The sequence below is a fragment of the Capra hircus genome (genome assembly GCF_001704415.2).
Source record: "Capra hircus breed San Clemente chromosome X unlocalized genomic scaffold, ASM170441v1, whole genome shotgun sequence".
Taxonomy (NCBI): Eukaryota; Metazoa; Chordata; class Mammalia; order Artiodactyla; family Bovidae; genus Capra; species Capra hircus.
In genome coordinates, this window is record NW_017189517.1 from 16592509 (window position 1) to 16608505 (window position 15997).

Genomic DNA, 15997 nt, shown 5'->3' on the forward strand with positions numbered 1-15997 from the left:
GAACCTGGCCGGCTGCAGCCCAAGGGGTTGCAAAGAGTCGGACATCACTGAGGGATTAACACTACTACTACTACTATACTTATTACACATGGATAATCAAACATTTTAAAACTAGGAATGGCCAATCCCAGGTCAGCTCTATTGGTCCTACCAAGAAACAGATGGATCTCTGTCATCAAGATGACTTTCGCTTAATTTTTAAATGGCCTGGGGTCAGATGAATAGAAGAATGAAGTGAGGACAACTGGCAATTACTAAATGGCCCAATGCAAATAAAAAGCAAACGGTGACAATACATTATACTCTGCTCCTTTTTTTTAAATGTATTTATTTTACGTGGAGGTTAATTACTTTACAATATTGTATTGGTTCTACCACACATCAATATGAATCCGCCACGAGCGTACACATGTTCCCCATCCTGAACCCTACTCCCACCTCCCTCCCCATACCATCTCTCCGGGTCATCTCAGTGCACCAGCCCGAAGCATCCAGTATTGAACCTGGTCTGGCGATTCGTTTATTATAATGATATTATACATGTTTCAGTGCCATTCCCCCAAATTGTTTCACCCTCTCCCTCTCCCACAGAGTCCAAAACATTGTTCTATACATCTGGGTCTCTTTTGCTGTCTCGCATACAGGGTTATCGTTACCACCTTTCTAAATTCCATATATATGCCTTAGTATGGTGGCTCAGACAGTAACGTGTCTGCAATGTGGGAGACCCAGATTTGATTCCTGGGTCAGGAAGATCCCCTAGAGAAGGAAAGAGCAATCCACTCCAGCACTCTTGCCTAGAAAATCCCATGGATGGAGGAGCCTGACAGGCTACAGTCCATGGGGTCGCAAAGAGTCAGACACGACTGAGCGACTTCACTTCACTTCAGAATCTTTGTTTTTTGTTGTAGTTTCTATATCTTTTCACTGTATTGCTGTTTTTCTTTCTGGCTCACTTCACTCTGTATAATAGGCTCCAGTTTCATCCACCTCATTAGAACTGATTCAAATGCATTCTTTTTAATGGCTGAGTAATACTCCATTGTGTATATGTACCACAGCTTTCTTATCCATTCATCTGCTGATGGACATCTAGGTTGCTTCCATGTCCTGGCTATTGTAAACAGTGCTTCAATGAACATTGGGGTACACGTGTCTCTTTCAATTCTGGTTTCCTCGGTGTGTATGCCCAGCAGTGGGATTGCTGGGTCATAAGGCAGTTCTATTTCCAGTTTTCTAAGCAATCTCCACACTGTTCTCCATAGTGGCTGTAATAGTTCGCATTCCCACCAAGAGTGTAAGAGGGTTCCCTTTTTTCCACACCCTCTCCAGCATTTATTGCTTGTAGACTTTTGGATCACAGCCATTCTGACTGGCGTAAAATGGTACCTCATTGTGGTTTTCATCTGCATTTCTCTGATAATGAGTGATGTTGAGCATCTTTTCATGTGTTTCTTAGCCATCTATATGTCTTCTTTGGAGAAATGTCTGTTTAGTTCTATGGCCCATTTTTTGATTGGGTCGTTTATTTTTCTGGAATTGATTAGGTCCCATTTGTTTATTTTTGCTTTTATTTCCAATATTCTGGGAGGTAGGTCATAGAGGATCCTGCTGTGATTTATGTTGGAGAGTATTTTGCCTATGTTCTCCTCTAGGAGTTTTATAGTTTCTGGTCTTACACTTTAATCCATTTTGAGTTTATTTTTGTGTATGCTGTTAGAAAGTGTTCTAGTTTCATTCTTTTACAAGTGGTTGACCAGTTTTCCCAGCACTACTTGTTAAAGAGATTGTCTTTTCTCCACTGTACATTCTTGCCTCCTTTGTCAAAGATAAGGTGTCCATAGGTGTGTGGATTTATCTCTGGGCTATTTTGTTCCATTGATCTATATTTCTTTCTTTGTGCCAGTACCATACCATCTTCATGACTGGCTTTGTAGTAGACCCTGAAGTCAGGCAGATTGATTCCTCCAGTTCCAGTCTTCCTTCTCAAAATTGCTTTGGCTATTCGAGGTTTTTTGTATTTCCATACAAATTGTGAAATTATTTGTTCTAGCTCTGTGAAAAATACCATTGATTACACTGATCTATAGATTACTTTGGGTAGTATCATTTTCACTATATTGATTCTTCCGATACATGAACACGGTATATTTCTCCATCTATTAGTGTCCTCTTTGATTTCTTTTCCAGTGTTTTATAGTTTTCTATATATAGGTCTTCAGTTTCTTTAGGTAGATATATTCCTAAGTATTTTATTCTTTGCGTTGCAATGGTGAATGGAATTGTTTCCTTAATTTCTTTCTTTTCTCATTATTAGTGTATAGGAATGCAATGGATTTCTGTGTGTTGATTTTATATCCTGCAACTTTACTATATTCATTGATCAGCTCTAGTAATTTTCTGGTGGAGTCTTTAGGATTTTCTATGTAGAGGATCATGTTATCTGCAAACAGGGAGAGTTTTACTTCTTTTCGAATTTGCATTCTTTTTTTTTTTTCTGTTTCTACTCTGATTGCTGTAGCCAAAATTTCCAAAACTATGTTGTAGTGGTGAAAGTTGGCACCCTTGTCTTGTTCCTGACTTTAGGGGAAATGCTTTCAATTTTTCACCATTGAGGAGAATGTTTGCTGTGGGTTTGTCATATATAGCTTTTATTATGTTGAGGTATGTTCCTTCTATTCCTGCTTTCTGGAGAGCTTTTATCATAAATGGATGTTGAATTTTGTCAAAGGCTTTCTCTGCCTCTATTGAGATAATCATATGGCTTTTATCTTTCAATCTGTTAATGTGGTGTATTACATTGATTGATTTGCGGATATTGAAGAATCCTTGCATCTCTGGGATAAAGCCCACTTGGTCATGGTGTATGATCTTTTTAATCTGTTGTTGGATTCTGATTGCTAGAATTTTGTTAAGGATTTCTGCATCTATGTTCATCAGTAACATTGGCCTGTAGTTTATTTTTTTTCTGGCATCTTTGTCAGGTTTTGGGATTAGGGTGATGGTGGCCTCATAGAATGAGTTTGGAAGTTTACCTTCCTCTGCAATTTTCTGGAAGAGTTTGAGTAGGATAGGTGTTAAAGTGAAAGTGAAGTCGCTCAGTCGTGTCCGACTCTTTGTGACCCCATGGACTGTAGCCTTCCAGGCTCCTCCGTCCATGGGATTCTCCAGGCAAGAATACTGGAGTGGGTTGCCATTTCCTTCTCCAGGGCGTCTTCCCAACCCAGGGATCGAACCCGTCTCCTGCATTGCAGGCAGACGCTTTAACCTCTGAGACACCAGGGAAACAGGATAGGTGTTAGCTCTTCTCTAAATTTTTGGTAGAATTCAGCTGTGAAGCCGTCTGGACATGGGCTTTTGTTTGCTGGAAGATTTCTGATTATAGTTTCAATTTCTGTGCTTGTGATGGGTCTGTTAAGATTTTCTATTTCTTCCTGGTTCAGTTTTGGAAAGTTGTACTTTTCTAAGAATTTGTCCATTTCTTCCAAGTTGTCCATTTTATTGGCATATAATTGCTGGTAGTAGTCTCTTATGATCCTCTGCATTTCTATGTTGTCTGTTGTGATATCTCCATTTTCATTTGTAATTTTATTGATTTGATTTTTCTCCCTTTGTTTCTTGATGAGTCTGGCTAATGGTTTGTCAATTTTATTTATCCTTTCAAAGAACCAGCTTTTGGCTTTGTTGATTTTTGCTATGGTCTCTTTTGCTTATTTCTGCCCTAATTTTTAAGATTTCTTTCCTTCTACTAACCCTGGGGTTCTTTATTTCTTCCTTTTCTAACTGTTAGGTGTAGAGTTAGGTTATTTATTTGACTTTTTTCTTGTTTCTTGAGGTATGCCTATATTGCTATGAACTTTCCCATTAGCACTGCTTTTACAGTATCCCACAGGTTTTGGGTTGTTGTGTTTTCATTTTCATTTGTTTCTATGCATATTTTTATTTCTTCTGTGATTTGTTGGTTTTCCAGCAGCGTATTGTTCAGCCTTCATATGTTGCAATTTTTACTAGTTTTTCTCCTGTAATTGACATCTAATCTTACTGTATTGTGGTCAGAAAAGATGCTTGGAATGATTTCAAGTTTTTTGAATTTACCAAGGCTAGATTTATGGCCCAGGATGTGATCTATCTCAGAGAAGGTTCCATGTGTGCTTGAGAAAAAGTTGAAATTCATTGTTTTGGGATGAAATGCCCTATAGATATCAATTAGGTCTAACTAGTCTATTGTATCATTTAAAGTTTGTGTTTCCTTGTTAATTTTCTGTTTAGTGGATCTATCCATAGGTGTGAGTGGGGTATTAAACTCTCCCACTATTATTGTGTTATTGTTAATTTCTCCTTTCATACATGTTAGTATTTGTCTGACATATTGTGGTGCTCCTATGTTGGGTGCATATGTATTTATAATTGTTATATCTTCTTCTTGGACTGATCCTTTGATCATTATGTAGTGTCCCTCTTTGTCTCTTTTCACAGCCTTTGTTTTAAAGTCTATTTTATCTGATATGAGTATTGCTACTCCTGCTTTCTTTTGGTCTCTATTTTTGTGGAATATCTTTTTCCAGCCCTTCACTTTCAGTCTGTATGTGTCCCTTGTTTTGAGATGGGTCTCTTGTAGACAACATATATAGGGGTCTTGTTTTTGTATCCATTCAGCCAGCCTTTGTCTTTTGGTTGGGGTGTTCAATCCATTTACGTTTAAGGTAATTATTGGTAAGTATGATCCCGTTGCCATTTACTTTATTGTTTTGGGTTCCAGTTTATACTCCTTTTTTGTCTTTCCTGTCTAGAGAAGATCCTTTAGCATTTGTTGGAGAGCTGGTTTGGTGGTGCTGAATTCTCTCAGCTTTTGCTTGTCTGTAAAGTTTTTGGTTTCTCCTTCATATTTGAATGAGATCCTTGCTGGGTACAGTAATCTGGGCTGTAGGTTATTTTCTTTCATCACTTTAAGTATGTCCTGCCATTCCCTCCAGGCCTGAAGAGTTTCTATCGAAAGATCAGCTGTTATCCTCATGGGAATCCCCTTGTGTGTTATTTGTTGTTTTTCCCTTGATGCTTTTAATATTTGTTCTTTGTGTTTGACCTTTGTTAATTTGATTAATATGTGTCTTGGGGTGTTTCGCCTTGGGTTTACCCTGTTTGGGACTCTCTGGGTTTCTTGGACTTAGGTGATAATTTCCTTCCGCATTTTAGGGAAGTTTTCAACTATTATCTCCTCAAGTATTTTCTCATGGTCTTTCTTTTTGTCTTCTTCTTCTGGGACTCCTATGATTTGGATGCTGGGGCATTTAACATTGTCCTGGAGGTCTCTGAGATTGTCCTCATTTCTTTTAATTCGTTTTTGTTTTTTCCTCTCTGATTCATTTATTTCTACCATTCTATCTTCTACCTCACTAATCCTATTTTCTGCCTCCTTTATTCTACTATTTGTTGCCTCCAGAGTGTTTTTATCTCATTTATTGCATTACTCATTATCTATTGATTCTCTTTTATTTCTTCTTGGTCCTTGTTAAACCTTTCTTGCATCTTCTCAATCCTTGTCTCTAGGCTATTTATCTGTGATTCCATTTTTATTTCAAGATTTTGGATCATTTTCACTATCATTATTTGGAATTCTTTATCAGGTAGATTCCCTATCTCTTCCTCTTTTGTTTAGTTTGGTGAGCATTTATCCTGTTCCTTTACCTGCTGGGTAGTCCTCTGTCTCTTCATCTTGTTTATATTGCTGTGTTTGGGGTGGCCTTTCTGTATTCTGGCAGTTTGTGGAGTTCTCTTTATTGCGGAGTTTCCTCGCTGTGGGTGGGGTTGTATGGGTGGCTTGTCAAGGTTTCCTGGTTAGGGAAGCTTGTGTCAGTGTTCCGGTGGGTGAAGCTGGATTTCTTCTCTCTGGAGTGCAATGAAGTGTCCAGTAATGAGTTATGAGATGTCAGTGGATTTGGAGCAACTTTGGGCAGCCTGTATATTAAGCTCAGGACTGTGTTCCTGTGTTGCTGGAGAATTTGTGTGGTATGTCTTGCTCTGGAACTTGTTGGCCCTTGGGTGGTGCTTGGTTTCAGTGTAGGTATGGAGGCATTTGATGAGCTCCTGTCAATTAATGTTCCCTGGAGTCAAGAGTTCTCTCGTGTTCTCAGGATTTGGACTTAAGCCTCCTGCTTCTGGTTTTCAGTCTTACTTTTACAGTAGTCTCAAGACTTCTCCACCTATACAGCATGGCTGATAAAACATCTAGGTTAAAGATGAAAAGTTTCTCCACAGTTAGGGACACCCAGAGAGGTTCACAGAGTTACATGGAGAAGAGAAGAGGGAGGAGGGAGTTAGAGGTGACCCAAATGACATGAGGAGGAATCAAAAGAGGAGAGAGCAAGCTAGCCAGTAATCACTTCCTTATGTGCGCTCCACAGTCTGGACCGCTCAGAGATGTTCACAGAGTTATACAGAGAAGATAAGAGGGAGGACAGAGACAGAGGTGGCCAGGAGGATAAAGGAGGGAATCAAAAGGAGACAGACAGATCCAGCCAGTAAGCAGTTCCCTAAGTGTTCTCCACCGTCTGGAACACACCAAGAGATTCACAGAGTTGGGTCAAGAAGAGAAGGGGGAGGGAGGAGATAGAGGCGACCTGGTGGATAAAAAGGAGAGTCCAAAAGGGGGAGAGAGCAATCAGGCCAGTAATCTTGCTCCCAAGTAAAAATGGGTACAGAAGAGTGGGTTCTTAAAGGTACAAAATTGATAACAAATACCAAAAAGCAAAGATTAAAAATCTAGAGTAGAGGTTGGATTTTCAAAACTACAATATTAAAGAAAAAAGAAAAAACAAAGTCACAAAAATTATAAAAAAATATATGTATATGAAGCTTGCTTTAAAAAATAGGGTCTTTTTTTGCAAAGTAATAGTAGGTTATAAAAATAACAATTAAAGGAGTAATAGAGGACTTAAAATTTAGAAAAAAAGAATGATAGTAAAAATAGTAAAAATATATCTAGGACTTTCTCTGGTATTGTTGTGGGCAGTGTGGGGTCAGTTCATTTTCGGATAGTTCCTTGATCTGGCTTATATTTCTCAAGATCTATAGGCCCCTTCCTATGTAGTTGGTACTAACTACAGGGTTTTAATCTATTGCACCTGTCTCTTCCAAGGCAGTTCCCTCTGTTTTAGCTTCTGTTTGCTGGTCTCTTCAGTGTTTGATTTCTGCCCTGACACAAGGGGGCGATGGTGGACACTTTTTTAGGCTCACTTGTTCAGTTGCACTGTGGGGAGGGAGGGACGCTGCAAACAAATAACACTAGTGTGTGCTTGCAGTGTCTGAGCCACACTGGGCCTGCCCCTGCTCATGGCACGTGTGCCCTCCCTGCCCACACTGCTCAGGCTCTATGTTGCTCCGCCAGGAGTGGTCCCAGGCTGGCCCTGAGCTGCATGCACCTCCCAGGTCTAAGCCGCTCAGGTTCAGGCACTCAGGTAGTCCTCAGAGGAGCAGACTCGGTTGGGCCTGCGTTTTGTGCCCTTCCCAGGTCCGAGCAGCTCAGGTGATGAGGTGTTTGGAGAGCGCAGTAGCTGCAACTTATCGCCTCCCCCATCCCTGCCGCTCGGTTTTCTGGGTGTACAACTGGCACACCTTCTCAGGCGGATGTTGACTGTCCAGAACCCCAAGAAGTCTTAGTTGGCAAAGAAGCCTGCTTGCAGTTTGGTAGATAATGCCTCTCTGGGGCTGCGATTACACCCTTCCAGCTCTGGCTGCCTGTCACCGGAAGGGGATGGTCTGTAGCCGGCTAGCTCTGTTCAGTCCTTTTTTCTGTGAGCAGGCCTGGTGGTGTCTTAGGTTAGGGCTTTTTGTGTGGTAGCTATCCCACAGTCTGGTTTGCTAGCCCAAGTTAGTTCCCTCAGATTGCCCTCGGGGCATTCAGGCCTGGTCCTTACTCTAAGCAATGCAGCCTGGGCCTCCCTGCCCAGCCCCCGCTTGCTAGTGGTGGGTGCAGGCGTCTGCGCTGCTTCTCCGCTGGGGGAGTTACCATTGGGCACATAATCTGTGGGTTTTAATTATTTATTTTTCCTCCCAGTTATGTTGCCCTCTGTGGTTCCAAGGCTCGCCACAGACTTGTGGTTCCAAGGCTCGCCACAGTGAGAGTGTTTCCTGGTGTTTGGAAACCTCTCTTTTTAAGACTCCCTTCCCAGGACGGAGCTCCGTCCCTACCTCTTTTGTCTCTTTTTTTGTCTTTTTTATTTTTTCCTACCTCCTTTCAAAGACACTGGGCTGCTTTTCTGGGTGCCTGATGTCCTCTGCCAGCATTCAGAAGTTGTTTTATGGAATTTACTCAGCGTTTAAATATTCTTTTGATGAATTTGTGGGGGAGAAAGTGGTCTCCCCGTCCTATTCTTCTGCCATCTTAGGACCACTCCCGCTACATTCTCCTTCTACTCAACACTGATCTTTATGAGTAAACCTCCTACCATAATTGTGATATGTGTTATGCACATATGAAGCTAATGAAACTAACAAATATATTAAAAAGGCATTATTTCACCATGATTTTTAAGGCAGATTAAGTCCTCAACTTAACAAGAGTTTGATTTTAATTGTTTTTAAATGGCTATTTTAGTATCAAAACATTTTTCCATGAAAACAAATGGTGGTCATGGTTTCAGAGCAAAACCACAAAAGCTCACTGACTTGAATCCACCAGGAGTATTCACATTTTCCCCGTTAACTCTGCTTAAGTGAGCCACAAGAAGCCTCCAACTCTCAGGGCCAAATGTCAATTCCTGTACTCTGATCTTCATATTGCTCTGCACAATCCCTGCTCTGTCCTCTCTCATGCATCCACATTCTTAAAGAACTCCTATGGAATCATCTGGAATTCAGGACCCATCCTCAGCAAAACCCCCTATACCTTGAAACTCTCCTCTAAATGTATCCTCTAAACCTTTCCTTCCCCCTTTCACCTTAACATTTGAACAGAGCCTAGCATTCACTAGAACACCACTCCCACTGTAACCCAGTCAAGTGGTAGCTATTTTCCCTGGACCCCTCACACTACTAGGCCTGGAGGTAGGGTATGAATCATCTTTGTTTTTATAGTTGTTTTCAGACTATTCTCCATCCATGCTCCCTAAAGCCCCACCCCCCCCCCGCCAGCTTTGAATTTTCTATCGCTATCATTCACTTTTCTTGTGATCTAGTTTCATTCCACTGTGGTCCAAGAAAATATTTTGCACGATTTCAATGTTATAAATGTATTGAGACTTGGTCTGTTATCTAATATAAGGTCTATCCTGGAGAATGTTCCATGTGTACTAGAGAAGAATGTGTAATCTACTGTTATCCAATGGTCTGTTCTATATATGTCTGTTAAGTCTAACTGGTTTACAGTGTTGCTCAGGTCCTCTGTTTTCCCTCTGATAATTTGTCTAAATTTTTCTATCCACTAATGAGAGTGGGGTATGGAAATATCCAATAGTTACTGTAGAACTGTCTACTTCTCCCTTCAATCCTGCCAATGTTTGCTTCATATATTTTGAGGCTCTGTTTGGTGCATATACAGTTATTAACTGCTTTATGTTCTTGGTAGGATGACCCTTTTATCAATATATAATGTCCTTTGATATCTATTATAAAAAAATTTGACTTAAAAGTCTATACAGCAACCCCATCTCTCCTGGATACTGTTTGCATTGGTTATCTATTTACATACTTTGGCTTCCAACATATTTGTATCTTTGGATCTTAAAGTAAGTCTCTTATAGATAACATATAGTTGAATCATGCTTTTTTTCTCTTTCATTTTATTACAATAAATTTTAACAGTATAGAAAAGTCATGTGATCTTGGTGGGCCTGGACCTTGCTTTTTTATACATTCTGCCAAATGCTGCTTTTTAATTACAAAGTTTAACCCATTTACATTTAAATAATTAGTAATGAGGAAGGACTTCTGCCATTTTACTGTTTCCTGTCTTATTTTACTGTTTCTCATTTCCTCCATCACTTTTTTAGTGTTTTTTTAAATTCCCTATTCCTTTCCTCTTCTATTTATTTTTTAAGTATTTTCTTAGTGGTTACCTTGAGTGTTAACAATTAACATTCTAAAGTTACATAACATATTTTGAATTAATATCAACTTAGCTTCAATATTATACAAACTCTGCATCTATAAATCTCTATCCTTCTCCCTTTTATATTGTTACACATTGTGTGTCAACTAGATTTATAATTGTTGTTTTATTCTTTTGTCTTTTAAATCATATCAGAAAAAGGAGAAACTACAAACCAAAAAAATACAATAACACTGGCTTTTATATTTAGTTATGTAGTTACACTTACTAATGTTCTTTATTTTTTCATATGGCTTAAAGTTACTGTCTAGTGTCCTTTCATTTCAATCCAAAGGACTCACTTTAGCATTTCTTATAGGGCAGGTCTGCTAGCGATGAACTCCCCCAGCTTTTATTTTGGAATATCATAATCTCTCATTTTTGAGGGATAGTTTTGCTGGATATAGAATTCTTGGTTTCATTCTTTCAGTACTTTATATAGTCCATTACACTGCCTTCTGAAGAAATCAGCTGTCAGTCTTACTGAGGTCACTTGTATGAATGAGTCACATCTATTTTGCTGCTTTCAAGATTCTGTCTTTGACTATTTTATATATATATATATATATAATATACTATATTATAATTTGACTATAATGTGTCTCAGTGTGGATCTCTCTGAGTTTATCCCATGTGGTGTTCCTCAAGTTTCTTAGATGTGTAGATTCATATATTTCATCAAATTTGAGAAGGTTTCCACCATTATTTTTTCAAATATGCTGTCCTTTTGTCTCTCTTTCCCCTCTGCCTCTTGGACTTCAAAATGTACATACTGACACACTTTTTTTTTTGGCTGCACCATATATAGGATCTTAGTTCCCTAAACAGGGATTGAACCCAGGGTCATGGCAGTGAAAGTATCAAGTCCTAACCACTGGACAGCCAAAGAACTCCTCACACATTGGTATACTTGATGGTGTCCCATAGGTCTGTTGGGCTTTGATGATTTTTCTTCATTCTTTTCTATTTCTGCTCCTCAGACTATATAAGGCACCACTGGACACTGTGCAGCAGGGTATACCAAGATCCAAAAGGTATTTTTAGGAGATTCCCATGGATGGGATCTTCCCTGGACTTCCCTGGTGACTTAGACAGTAAAGCATCTGCCTACAATGTGGGAGACTGGGGTTCAATCCCTAGGTCGGGTAGATCTCCTGGAGAAGGAAATGGCAACCCACTCCAGTATTCTAGCCTGGAAAATCCCATGGACGGAGAAGCCGAGTAGGCTAGTAGGCTATAGTCCATGGGGTTGCAAAGAGTAGGACAAGACTGAGAGACTTCACTTTCACCCTAGCCCGAGGGATGTTCCCAGTTAGGCAAAACAAAGACAAGCCCTTTCACCAATCCTTCAGGGAGTAGCCAGACAGGCCAAATTCTTTGAGAACAATTCTTTATATCCTCAGGCATTAGCAATCTGTACTAGGAATGGCCAGATTTTATCTTCACAGCCACCATCAATCTGGGTGTGAGATAGTAGGCAGGCAATTTAAAATGCCACAGAGCTCTCTTATCCCAAACAGCAGCTTTTTTCTTCACCAAATCATCCCTTGGTTGTTTAAGTTTTTACTAAATTCCAGAGTTCTGTGAAAGTTGATTAGACAGTTTTTTTTGCCAGTTCATCAGTTCTTTTATGAAGGGACAGAACTCTGAGTTCTGTACTCTGCCACTTTTAGTTATGTACTATTGTTGTCATCTGTGGACCCCTAGGTCACTGCCCTTTACTTAGCAATGAATGATCTTAGCTTCTGCTTCAGTGTCACTTTCTCCAACTCTATCCTTTTCTTAATTTTTAGAGATTTTCATATACATGTTAGTGATACTTCCAACATGCTGGTTTCTCAGTTCCTTGAATTCCACTCTTGCAAAGACCTCCTTTACTCTATTTTAGCCATTCACTCCATATCCTAAATTCTAATATTACCAATAGCTACAACTCCTCAAAGTACTAATTTCACATATCCACCCTCAAGTGGGTCCTTAATGTCATTGGCCAATTATACTCTTATTTCTCTAGTCCATTCACTCTCATACTCTCTTATGCAACTATTTCCTACTTTCTCTCCTAAGCTCCAATACCTCCTCTATCATTCCCTTTCTCATCTGATGAACTTGCTTTCTATTTCAGCATGAAAACTAGATCAATCAACAGGACCTCTACAAATTCTCACCATCAGATCTATCCACCTACCAACAAGTGTACCCACATATGCTACCTTTCCACCTGTTATTATATGTGAATTCCCTGTGGTCCTATATAAAGTTCATCCATCACTTATGCTATAAGCTGCATTCTATCTTATTCAAGAACACTAATTCAATAATTCTCTCCTCTTTCTCCTGCATCACCAGTTTCTTTCTGTTCAATTATTCCCATCAACACATAAACAGTCTATCTCCTATCTTCAAAGAAAATCTCGAGTTCACTTCCTCAACCAGCTACCACTCCATTTACCTATGCCTCTCTGTAGCAACTCCTTTATAGAGTTGTCTATTCTCATTGTCTCTAATTCCATTCTCCCCATTCTCTTTTAACATCACTCAAACTCTACAAATATGGCTAGTTTTGAATGCCCTGCTAATAAATCCAGTGACCATTTTTCAGTCCTCATCTTAAATGACCTGTCAGAGACACTTAGCAGACTTGATCACTCCTTCTTCCATTTAGCTTCCAAGATGCTATATTCTTATTTTCCTCTTACCTTACATGTGTTCCTTCTATATCTCCTTTGCTGGCTCCTCCTCTTTTCCCAGGCCCTTTAACATCAGAGTGCCCCAAGGCTCAGCCTTTGGTTCTCTTATCCAACTTAATGATTTCATCCAGTATCACAACTTTAAATATCATCTATGTGCTTTTGGCACCCACATTTCTATCTCTAGCCCTTTCTAGTTCTTTCTCCAGCACACCAAATCCAATATCCAATTATTTGCTCAACATCTCCACTTGGATATCTGAATCTCTAACAGGTATTTCAAACTTAACATGCCCAAAACTGAATTCCTGATTCCTGCCCACAGTACTCCAAACTCATTCCACCTGAAATTTACCCTATCTCAGTTGATGACGAAAACTATCTTTTTAGCTGCTCAGTCCAAAAAAAAAAAATTTTAGGACAGTCCTTAACTCTACTTTCTCACATTCTATATCTAATCTATCAGCAAATACTATTGGCTTTACCTTCAAAATATATTCAGAATATCATCTACTTCCACTACTACCATAACCATATTGATTCTTTGAAAACCTAAGTCAAAATGCACATGTACACACTCTTTTTGTCTCGTCTCTTTCTCACATACATATCACTCATGTCACCATTAGATATGTCTACTAAAGAAACTCCTTACTCTGATGGCTAGTAATTAATGTGGGGAAAAAAATGAAGTATTTGTCTGTCTTTCTAGTAGGAACTATACTGCAGAATAACCAAACAACTCAAGTTAATAAGGGACAACTTATGGCTCATAAATGTAGATGGCAAGATGAAATTAGTGAACCAACAATTTGGAACCCCATAGGAAAGAAGTGACTCAGAAAACTACCATCTAAGTAGTTACATTACACTTAATGAGAGGTTGATGAAAAAGTGGATATTCACATGTTACCAAATATCAACCTACAGATAACTTGCTGTTGACAAGATGGGGACATGTCATTGTATAATGGCGAGATTATACTGTCATCAACTTACTGAAATATTAGAAGTCAGTATTAGATGCTATGCAATATGAAACATATAACACAACCTATGAAGTATTTTTGCCACTAATATTTTACCTCAACATAGTTGAGCCTTTAGCCCTAACTCCAAGCATATAAGAAAAACAGGGGATAAAGAACAAATTAAACGAACCACAAAAAGCAATTAGATAAATCCAAAAGGTGGAGTCTTCTTTGGGAATGTTCTCTTCAACAAGTCACTGCTATTAATGGAAGGGGTGGGGGAAATTATTCTAAATTAAAAGAGAGTAAAAAAATCCCCAAAATCAAATATTATATTTGTGTGGTCTTTGACTGGATCATTGTTTGAACAAACCAGGTGTAAAATGCATTTGGGGGACAACTTGGAAAATCTGAATATGGTCTGAGCTATGATAGCAGTCTAGTTAGATACAAAATTAGTATCATGGTTGTACAGAAAAATGTCCTTACTTTTAAAAAATACAAATTAATGTATTTAGGAGCAACCATTCATGATCTATAATATAAATTAATATTTTCCCCCAAAATTATACCAATGTGTTAATAAACATACTTCTAGGTGATAGAGTTATGGGTAGTCACACTATTCACTCTTTTCTATATGTCTAAAAATGTTCATAATAAAATGAAAAGGTAAAAGAGAAACAAAATGAAAAAAACTATACCAGATCATATCACTCAAAACCTCCACTGGCTTCACCCGGCATTGGAAGTCAGAAACCTTGCACCAGTTCCATGTGATATGGTCCCTCATCTTTGACCTCACCCCCTACCACTCTCCCACTCAATCACTCTGATTCAGCCACACTGGTCTCCTCACTGTTATTCAACACATCAGGCATGCTCACACCTTAAGACTGTTGCTGTAGCTATTCTCTTTGCCTGGAGGCTCTTCCAAAAATCTGCAGTTTACACTGTCACATCATCTGTTTCTTTGCTTAAATAAATTCACCTTTTCAATGAGATCTACTCTTACTTTTTGTTTAAAATTGCCACTTCACCACCCTAGTATTCTCATTCTTCCTTATGCTGCTCTCTGTCTTCTTTTGCCCCCTCTCATTGATCACCTTTTAATGTATCATATGATTTGCTTAGAATATAAGCATCATGAAGGCAAAGATTTGTATTTGCTTACATATATAGTCGCAACACTTAGGACACTACCTGGCACATAGGAGGTGTTCAGTCAATATTCCTTAAATGAGTATATTTGGGTTATAATAGTGCATAACGATGGTACCGCTATTACTGTGTTCTGAATCAAGAAGCTAAGAAGCTGGGACAAGAGTTGAGAGTCATTATCTCCCTTTTCCTGTGGCAAGACAAACCCAGCCAAGTTTGTCTTTCAGTATCCTCACACTTTCTAGTACTCCCTTCTTCTTGCCCTTCGTGCTGACCCTAAACCCGCTATTCCAGCAATCTCTGTTAAGGGAACTGAATCAGCCCAATTTTCCAAAGTCTGTTCTAAAACTGCTTACATCCCTACCACCTTTCCAAGTCAAAACATCCAGTACAGGTAATCCCAGGTTGAAATCAGAATAAAATCACTGACTTTATAGCAGAAATAATTACCTTTGCCCAGAAGTCCTAGCATAAAGGGAAAAAAAATTTAAAAGAACCCTGTTAATCCAAATAATCTCCAATTGGTAAAAAAAATGGGTTGTGGACTGGGGGAGTAAACATTTTCAGGAAGTGATGGCAGGGGGCTGGGGTGGGTAGAGTTAGGCAAGAGACCAGTACACAGGATGAGCATATACACTTAGGAACCAATTCCCCAGGTTAGAAGCCCTCAGCAGTTCTTGATTTTCGTGGCTTTTCTTACTTTACCTCACCAGACTACAAATTATCTAAAATCTCTTACATTTCTTCCCCTGCCCTCAGTGGTCCTTAAGATTACAGATTCCCAAAATAAGATTGCTCAGGCAAGAAAAATAAGCAAATGGTGTTATACAGAACAATACCAGGGTTACTCTTTCCAATAATAGGTTATTTCTAAATCAAATATTTTTTGGTTGGGCATTTCTTATGTAAGACAAAGGCCCCATTATCTACTTTTAAGAAAAAGGATCATTTCAACATTGGTTAACCCCCAGGGATATTTTAATTCAGTTCAAAAAGTGTTACCATTATGAGGAATAGTCTCATACAGAAAGTTTTAATTCTAAAACTGATATTCAACTAACAATATTATATTAAGCAGTAGGTCATCATTA

At 39.0% G+C, this 15997-nt stretch overlaps 1 protein-coding gene across 11 annotated transcripts in view; it reads right to left on the reverse strand.

The window, feature by feature from the left end:
- The window catches only part of THOC2 (THO complex 2), a 115708-nt gene that overhangs the window by 56500 nt on the left and 43211 nt on the right, over nucleotides 1-15997 (reverse strand). The window lies entirely within an intron of this gene.